The sequence below is a fragment of the Alligator sinensis genome, unplaced genomic scaffold, assembly GCF_000455745.1.
Source record: "Alligator sinensis unplaced genomic scaffold, ASM45574v1 scaffold129_1, whole genome shotgun sequence".
In the NCBI taxonomy this organism is placed as follows: Eukaryota; Metazoa; Chordata; order Crocodylia; family Alligatoridae; genus Alligator; species Alligator sinensis.
Genome location: NW_005842303.1, coordinates 498189 through 508188, shown reverse-complemented (window position 1 = coordinate 508188; position 10000 = coordinate 498189). Strand labels below are relative to the sequence as shown.

At 38.3% G+C, this 10000-nt stretch overlaps 1 protein-coding gene across 7 annotated transcripts in view; it reads left to right on the top strand.

Annotated features, from left to right (window-relative positions):
• TSHZ1 (teashirt zinc finger homeobox 1) overlaps window positions 1-10000 on the top strand; it is a 68436-nt gene that overhangs the window by 13385 nt on the left and 45051 nt on the right. Inside the window, exon 2 of one of the 7 annotated variants that reach the window (XM_025209694.1) lies at window positions 8607-8678. The exons of the other annotated variants lie outside the window; for them this stretch is intronic. The gene's annotated coding sequence lies outside the window, so the exon portion shown is untranslated. The remainder of the gene's footprint in view (window positions 1-8606; window positions 8679-10000) is intronic. 7 annotated transcript variants of the gene reach the window in all.

The window sequence follows — 10000 nt, the reverse complement described above, 5'->3', positions numbered from 1 at the left end:
AAGATGTACTAACTATAGGTGGCAAAGGTTTTTTGTGACTGCAAATTCCCAAATACAAAACAACCAGCGCCAATACCATGGGCTCTGTGAGATGTGGAATGTCTAAGGTATGCAGTTTTACCGCATCCTTTCATTTTGCATTTACGCCTTTGTTGATTGTTAATTTCATATTTAAACATGATGAAGAATGGAACCAAAGCACCTGGTTTTTGTCTTTTGCTGGATATAGGTAGCTTTGCATGAAGAATGCCAGCTCTAGACAATTTTTAAGTTTGGTCATCTGATTGTGTGGCTCCACCATTAGAGCACCTCCTTGGAAATCCTGTACATTGTGGGAGTACAGTACCCAAGCTGAATTCCAACCTTCATATACTTGTTCACTAATAGTTCACATCTGAGCTCCATTACATTGGTTATAGATTTAATATTTTCATAAAGCAAAATTATAAAAAAAAAATATGTTCAGACCATATTTTGTGATTCCTTCCTTTTTATATTTCTTGGAGCAGGCCTGTTAACCAAACTGCTTGTTTAGCCTTTTCTTTTTTTATTTCTCCCAATGTCTGATTTCTTGATTTGCTCTTGCTGTTCGTTCACCACACTGCTGGAGCACTAAGCAGTTTATTTTAGTTGATAGACATTTTTTTTTCTTCCATGTCCATTGTATCTTGTGAAATTCAGAGCTAGTATGAAAAAGAGGCTTCCTTTCCATTTTGAAAAACCTAGAATTGACTTAATTATTTTAGATTTCCAACATTTCTATTTCTCGGTGAATTAGGGTGGAATACAGGATTTCTTTATTATTGTGATTGCAGTGCATGCTGCAGGAAAATAGCCAAGTAGAATCCCTCTAAGCTAATAGTCACAGTGCTGCTTATCATTGTCTCCATTTTCCTGTCTACAGCAGGGTCAGTTAAACAACCTAAAGTATTGGGAACGATGTGCATTTCTAGATTCGAATTAGGAGTATTTGTACATTTCCTTTTCGGCCACAGTCAATAATTTGTATTTTCCAGGCAAACATTGGTTATTCCAATGTAGATCTAATGCTAGGTTTTTTAAAATCTATTCATTTGAAATATAGTAATTGGATGGGAAACGTATGGAAAGAGAAGGATTTGAGAAGGATGGATGCTGTTCAGCAAGGGCCTGATGCAAAGCCCAAAGAAGCCAGTCAGTGAGGAGTCTTACTATTGGCTTTAGTGGTTGTGTATTAGGGTCATCACGTCTTAGAAAATTTAGTCACATGTAACAGGAAATGCTTTTTGAGCTTAAAAGGAAATTATTTATTACATTCAAATAAACTTCCGATATAGAAATCAAAAACTGATAATAAGACCAAATATGTGAATGTAAATTTGGAGCATCTAGTCTTCAATATCCATTTTTTTTAAAAGATAACTTTGTAAGATAGTGCAGCAGCCTCAGTAGAAGAAGGAGCTCATTGCAAAATGGTTAATATGCCTTATTGGCAAATCATCACTATTGCAAGTGTCATTGTTGCAGCTTAGCTTTAAAATATATGAATTTAAACCTAACTATTGTGACTAATATTTATTTCAAAGTACAGAATGTGTCACAGCAGTAGGGCATCCTATTATTAATGCAGTAAACTCTTGCTGTAATACTCTTTGGTATGAGGCTGCTGTGCTTCAGTTCCCAGCTATATAAAACTAACAGTGAAACATGCCTCTTTTCAGCTGCATCTTGCTGTAACATGCAAAATGACTGTTTCCCAGGTACAGCCATATGGAATAGTTGTACCATATTAAACCATCACAATATAACTTTGAGTTGGCCTTGTGCTAAAAAGCCCCTTGTTAAAAGATCACACGTAGAGACTCTCTTCAATTAGCTTTTTAAAATAAAGAAATAGTTCTGTGAAGAAATTTGGGCAATCAGAAGTTTTAGTATGAAGAAGTTCACTAATTCCTACGTGATCTTTTTTCCCTGCAGCCCCTACGTTCTGTAAGGGGTGCAGATGGGCCTTCTTTTATTGTAAATATTTTGTGCATATTGGATGACTATATACATTTGCATACTGGATGCATTATTCTGCCAATCAGTGTATCCCTCTATTACCATGTTATGGTCCCAAACCTGTTTGCACTTGAGTGACTTGCAAACACTCCATTGACTTCAGTGGTGAGAAATTAAGTCCTAAACGAACAAGAACAGCAGGACAAGTTGTGCCATGCGGACAGATTTGTGCAGGAATACATACGTAACACAACTGACATATTTCCTTCACTTCTGATTTTTTTTCTCAAATTGGCACCTGCCGCTGAAGGGCATTTTGAAATTAGTCCTAAACTAAGGGCATTTGTGTTTCGTGTTTATACCTCTTAAAAGTCATACAGAAATATCAGTAAAGAAGTGAAGACAAGCAACAACTATTTGGTATTTTTTATGTCTTGATGTCCAGGTAGGTGAAATAAATGAGTTCTTAAAACAAAATCACACAAGTAAGCAACCTTCTTTCATATTTGAAGGTGTCTTTATTCCTGGAAAAGGAGCGGCTTTCGTAAATTAAGTTTAGTCTAGACAAGGATATCAGTAGCGCACGTGTTTTGTTGTGTTGCGTTTTGTTTTTTGTTTCTTTTTCAGTTGAAAAGAAAACTGTCAACCATCCACGGTTTCCAAATCTCTAGTTTGTAGTTGTACTTATCATCAATATTGCGGGCCCTGACATTCTGCAGTACTGTCACTGTATATACTGTGAAGGCAGTAAAGATGAGCACTAATCAATCTTTCAGGGCAAAGCAATGAGCATTAGAAGGCCACTATCCTGTGACTAAACACACCCCTTTTATGGAGTGTTGGTGCTAATAAAGGACAGCTTATTACTGAGGCAGAGACCAAAGCTTGGGTGAGGTCAACCATGACTGGCAGTCATCAGTCATTCTTAATGATACTTTTTCCCGTGCTTTCTAAGGGATTCTGAGCAGAGTGCAAATCATTCGGGGTCATCTATAGTTCATGTACCCACAGATGGCAAAGGTTTTGAAAGACTTCAGTTTAAACTTGTATTAAAAAAAAATTCAAATAGGCAAAAAACAAAACAAAACAAAATAGATTTTTGCTGATTTGGAATGTTATATTTTCTTTCACCCTAATAGATGTTTTACACACTAGAGCGCTTGTGCATTATAAAGAACTACATAAATTTATTTTTTATGACGTCTGTCTTCTTTAATTATTACCTTTGATGTCTATTGGTGACTAAAGAGAGCTTAACAGGATTTCTCTCCCTTCTTAAATTTCGCAAAGTGAAACCCAGCCAGTCCCTGACAGATGTCTGTTCCTCACCTTCAGGATTATTTTATAAATCCCTTTCTGATGAGCGGAAGTGTCAAATCAAGGACAGGTCATAAAGTAAAAGTATAAACCTTTTAAAGGGAGACCTTGGTAATATATAAACATTCTGCACACTATCTGAATTTTTTTATGGACTTAAAAAAATTATATTTCAGGAAGAGGAAGGTAAAAGTTTTAAACACCAAGGCCTTGTATGTGTGTGTACGTGGGTTTCTGAATACACATTTTTTTTCCTAATCTTCCTTCCCATAGCCAACTTTCCTGCATAGTGGGAAAATAACTGTACTGCATATAGGGGTTGCCACTGAAGTTTGTTCTTCACAAGGCCTTTTACTTTTACTTTTGAAATTGGTAGTAGTGATGCTTTTTAAATCTCCCAGTTGTGCAGCCTCTGTAGCATCTTAGAGTTGGATGGTATTGAGAGCTTCCATGATTCAAACAACTGCTGTCATTTTTAGCTGGTTGAGATTATCTGAGATTTTTACCTGTGGTATACTTTTGCTACTTGGTAAAGGCTGTGGTAGGAAGAAATCAACACCTTCTGGGTTTTTCTGCTAATACTATTATCATCACATATAGAAACCGAGGCTGGACCAGTGTGCACGTATGCACGTGTATTTTGTTTAAGCTCCAGCTACGGCATGTAGTGTTGCTTGGGCACCTTTAGATAACATCCTCAACCCCTGTCTTCATCTTTGTGTGGCTGAAGCAAACTGGGACAACACATCTTCTTTTGATTAGCTGTTTGTTTGTCTTACTGTATTTGTACAGCACCTAGCACAAAAAGATCCTGATCCTCCTCAGAGCCTAAGTCTATTGTATTATTACAAGTTATATAATAAGAAGTATAATGTATAGGAGAAGAAGCGTGGAAGAGGGATTTCTCTTGCTAAAGATTCACTATTTGATTTCTGCAGCATATTCACGCACAGAGAAGTTTTCTCTTTCAAAGTCTCTCATGCTTGGTATTGTGACCAGTTACCATCTTCCTTTAGACATATACATCTTTTCATGTCATAGTTATAAACTTAGGTCTTATCACAGTTGTTGTATGTGTTTGAATTTTCTAGAAGTTAAGCAAGTAAAATAGATTTCCAACATTATTGGGAACTATGTACAGCATATGTAAATACTTACTGAGAAACAAATGACTAAACAATGCTACTGCTCATGATAAGAAATACTGCTCATTAAAGCCCGATTCAGGAAAGCACTTAAGTATGTGTTTGAAGCCTAAGCGCCTGATGCTGCTCTCCTTGAAATCAGCAATAAAACTCCAGGTGACTTTAAAACGAGGCTTATCTGACCCTAAGTTGCCTGTCTGGTGATTGACTGCATGTGGTCCCTGGGAGGTGCCCATGTACAAACAAATGCAACTTCAGGGCCTAAGGTTACAATTCATCTAGTACAGAGGGTCCACACAAGGCCCTATGCTTTATTCAAGATCCCGTTTATTTAAAAAAAAAAAAAAAAAAAGTTTAAAGGGAAGATGGGCCATTGTGAGGGCCTTCCACACTGCAGGGGGAGAGGGTGAAATTTGTCTCTGTGTAGAAGGCCAGCATAAAACCTGTGCTGTTTCTAAATGACTGCTAAGCATGGGGAATGAGGTTTAAGGGCCATTTAGCTCTTATGCCTGCCCTCTGTTCAGGGGGCGAGAGGGAGGTAAGGCAAAGTCAGCTTGGGGGTAAATTGCACTGTGAGAGAAGCCATTATGTGGCCCTGTATGTAGAAGACAGACAAACAGAGCAGCTACTCTCAGGTTGTGTCCTTCCCAGGTGACATATAAGCACAGCCTTTCAGATATTTCTAATACTGTCTCTTAGATACAGCATCCCTGTCCCCTACCCACGGTTGATCTTTTTTTTTTTTTTTTTAAACTGAAATCCTTTATTTTGTCTTTAGAGCCTGGTTGAATAGGAATCATTTAGTTTATGCAGCTTTGTGCTTTTTCTCTACAGCTTGTATCTGCATGAATGTGTTGCAGCCCGATGTGGGTTCATTCGATTAAATAAAATGCTTAAATTGTAATCCGTGCAAAACGATCATATTTGAAACACTTGATGTCTCAGTGAGAATCCATTTAATAGTGATCAGATTTAAATGATTTAACACAGTAGTGGTGGGGGGAGGTGGGGGGAGGGAAATACCGTTTCAAGACATTCCTGGATATACAAAAAAGATTAAACCGAATTCAGATACGTCTCTCTCTCTCTCTCTCTTTCTCTCTCTCGCTTTTTAAGCAGTCAAAAGATATACTGTATCCCCAGTGAAAGGGCGCTTTCAATCCAGTTATCCACTTTACCCAGTCTCAGTTTCCAGAACCTTCCACGCACCCCCATTGGTTAAACCACTAAGCCTTTGATTCCTTCCTGATTACACTATGCAAGACATCTATCAAACACTGTCTTATCTGTTTGTAAGGCAGCTCAGGCCTCAGATTTAAGTCATGGGTTTTGGCTACAAGTTGGAGTGTGATTAATAATTGACTAATGTAGCTTTTATTTATCACAGGCTAGCACATTTCACCATTACTGAGTTAATTTATGTTAAGTGTAAGCTGTCGTTCAATCCGTTTTTCAACTTTTTTTTTTTTTTTTTTTTTTAAATCCTAAGTCTATCTTTCACTTTTTGAGAAACAAAATCCTTATACAGGGCACAGTCTTACTTGGTGCCAAAAAGTTGATTTCCTTTTCAGTGGAGTCATACATCACCAGGCCTCCCAGCTGCAGTGTCAGCCTCTGACAGAATGACATGTGTCATTTATCAAAGGGGCCAGGCCGGGCCTTGGGAAACGTACACGACAAAGCCTGAGAGAGTTCATTTCGCAGTCCCCTCCTACCCTCCCCGAGCCTCTTGCCAGGAAAGCCTGTGATGTTTCTGTCTTCACAGCATTACTGTAAGTTCTTCAACCTTCACACAATTAACCCTCACCACCACAACACCCAACCGTCGCCACGGCCAGGGTATCGTCCTTCCCGAGCAACGAAGTCCAAACACCATGCCCACTCTGAGTGCACGGAAATAACCCTGGTGGACCCGCAAAGTTATGCTCCCTGATCTGTTTCTCCCCCTGCTGCTGGAAAGTACTTTTAAAAAAATATACATCTGTATTGTACGTTACAAGAATTCAAGTCCTGGCTTTTTCTGCCGCAGGACAAGGTCAAAGGCATAAAGAATAAGGTAATAAAGTATTTCAGTCATGGGAAAAGTGTAGCCGCTGTAGTATGAAAGGGTGGAGATTTGTGTTTTGCACGGGTGCGCGCATGTCCGTGTGCACACGTGCATGCGTGTGGGTGACAGGGAGTTTTCTTTCATGCTCTACCTGTTTTCCTTCAGGTTATTTTGCAGCCATATGCTGCAATAAATACAGCAGGTATTTTCTTTTGTATGCCACTTCGTAGAGTTTGCATCGCACACCACCTGTGCGAAGGAAGTGACCTGCTTAGGACTTAACCCCCTCTGTGTGACATGTGTTTAAAAGAAGCATTAAAAAGAGAGAGAGAGAGACAAAAAACCCAAAAAGCCTGATCAGTATTTAAGGAGAAAAAAAACCCCTCAAGGTGTCACTGGCACTGAATAGTTTAATTTTTGCAATGTAGTTACTTCAGTCCTACAGCCAAGCAATGACAAAGGAGTTAAAGCAGAAAATAATTTTCTGTCAAACAGAGAGGAGCATAATGTCAAAGTATAAAAATATTTTTGCTGAAACAGAAGTTACTTTGGTGGCGGGGGGGAGAGGGGAATTTTACATTTTGATCATGTACAAAGAATGGAAAAAGTTATTGTCCCTTCCCTCCCCCCATCACTCCTTGTACCTCGCATGGTTCCTACCACACTGAAGTTATTTACAGCATCAGATATCATTTAAAGAGATAGCTAAGGAGACTGTAGTCTCAGCCAGGAACTTTCCAGAAAGGAGTCCTATAAATTAGCCATTGCTCAGGAGTGGCTGTTTTCTAGTCAGGGCTGGTCCTTTCATTTGTCTACATAAGGCTAATTTATTTTTGCAGCCAGATGTGGGCTGACAGCCATCACTCAGAGCTTCCTTCCCCCACTGTTAGGAGGTCGGGAAAACAGTCACGTTTCCCATTTTACAGAATCCCCATCAACATTATTGAAGATGGATGTATCTTTAAAGCAAAGATTGATTGTGGATATCGGAGTTATGGTGTCATTTATCATGGTGAATATTATTTAGACTTGGATTGTACAAGGCTGTAACTTGAGACACAGCCAGGGGAGGGACAATCTGGAAACGAGGATCCATGAACTTTAATGGATGGATGCTTTTTCAAAGCTCCACTCACTATAGCATGATTTACTTTTCTTATGGAAAGGAAACAAGCATTTCAGTTTTAAAGGGCCAGCATGCCTTCTTGTTCTCTTTAGTAGGCCCTTCACTGGGGTGTCAGAGACTGAGCTGAGACAGAAATAGAGAGGCTCCGCCTAAATGTTATATATATATATTATATATATATATATATAAATATAATCTTAGCTTAAAACACATCATGCTGTACATCAGAGATGCAGACAAGACCTACATTTGTTTAAATTGCCTTTACCAGACTTTCCGTTACGACAGAATTAAGGGGCGCTGTGGCTGAGTCATGTGACAGTACTGATTTTGACTTGCCATGATGTGGAATTCCAGATGCTGCCAAGAAATATATTAACAAGTAGGATTCCACATTGTTGTATCCATTCATAGAAAGGGAAATCAAATCTGAACTACATGCTCACTGTCTGCTTGAGGAGTCTTACAGATATGGCCAGCCTGGTAGGTTGCACAGCTTGCTTGTGGAGCATCAGTGTTGGTGGTCCAACTGTCCAATAAATATAATAATATGTTTTTATTTGTTAGAGATCTGCATTTTGCAGGGAGAAACATGCATATATTTTCAGAATAAATGTTCCAGAAACCACTTGCAACTCTGTAAGAAAGAGAGTTTCCGAGGAGTTGGCTTAGTTAAAGTATTATTTCTTATATAGCACCAATCGTATGCCAGTGTGCGTCTTTGAATACGTTACAGTAATGTCTCAGGCTTTAGAATATGACTTTTTATGTTTGATTTTTAGAAACAAATTAACGAAAATGAATTAGGTTTAATTCTTCTGAAAATGTTCAGATGAATTTAGCAAATGGTAAAGCTTAGGGAAGTTAGTGACACACAGAACTGATTAGCTCCAGATATAGCACAGACAGGTGTGTTGAGCGAGCTTCTCCCACACATTTCTGCCAATATATCTCAATTCTAACCTGCAACATTCCTCCTATTCCACTATAGGCAACTTGAAAGAAATTGCTCATAATTCAGTGGCCCATTGATGTGGACAAACAGCTATCTTCTTGGACTGAGGTCTCACTATTTTCATTTACACTTATGTACTCATCACCCCACTAACACTTGAGCCTACATTTCCAGGGGGGACATACTAACTCACTGGTCTGTTTACCTCGTTTTCCTTTTGAAACCAAACAAGGAGTCACTGCTGTTATAAAAAGTCAATAAGAGACTTTTCATATGAACAATCAGGAGCAAGACTTTTTTTTAAACCCAAACAATGGTAAAAAATCGTGAACATCTGCTTCTGAATGCACATGTGTTTTGTGTGTAACAAACAGACATATTGCAATATCTGAAACAATAGGGGGAATTTCCCTTTGTGTCTGAACACTGTCCTGGAAGAATATGGTCTTCCATTTGGAATCAATAATATAATTCTGTTAATATCAAAACTAATAAAATAAAAATAAGGACTTCTGATAGTTTGTGGTCCTGATTCTGATTGCTGGAATGTTGCTGAAAATCATAAATTATTGATTTCTGTATTTACATCTGCATAACTGAGATCAGAATCTGACCCCATAGACCTCCATACAATTTACTTATGCATAAAAAGTATTTTTCTCCTCATTGAGAAATATACGAAATGCCTTCAAACAGGAAGCAGTTTATCAAATTCATATTAATCATGGCATCAATAATGTTGACTGGGGTCAAGTCATTACACTAAATATATTGTAACCATTATTAATACATGTAGCCCAGTGCCATAGTTATGATATAAGACTGCTGTTTCCTGATTAAAAGCTGTTTGGTGATGCAGAGATTCAATAGAGATTCTCCCTGCCTCATGGTGACTGACAGTAGCTTCTGGTATTCTGCTTTCTTCTGACAGTGGAGTATATTAATATGAACACACCTTACAGAGGGGGCTCCAATAAGTGCAGAATGCAGAAAACAAAAGTGTCTAATTTCAGCAGGCACAACTGTGCATCCATAAGGTAGCCAAATTTATCATGGCACATTATGGAGTGCAGCAAATGTCATGAAAACCATTGTTTTTTAATTTTTTTCCCTGAGAGTCTGAATGAGGTGATTTATGGTAGTTATCCATCTTAAGGGTCATCCATCAACTTTTAGTTGCTAGGCAATCAAACCAGCAGCTGTTTGCTTTGAATCAAGCTGAAAAGTTGTCAGTCATCACATGCAGGTATGACCTTAGTGGTTAAAAACATTATCATGCATGCAAAATTAAAGAGACAATGTCCTCATTCTCCCCTTTCTCCTTCTGCTTTGTGTATTGTTTGCATTGAGTTATACATGTTATGCTGGTCCATGTTTTTAAAATGGTGTTTAAGAAAGCTCCCAGGTCCCTTCAAAATATACACATGATT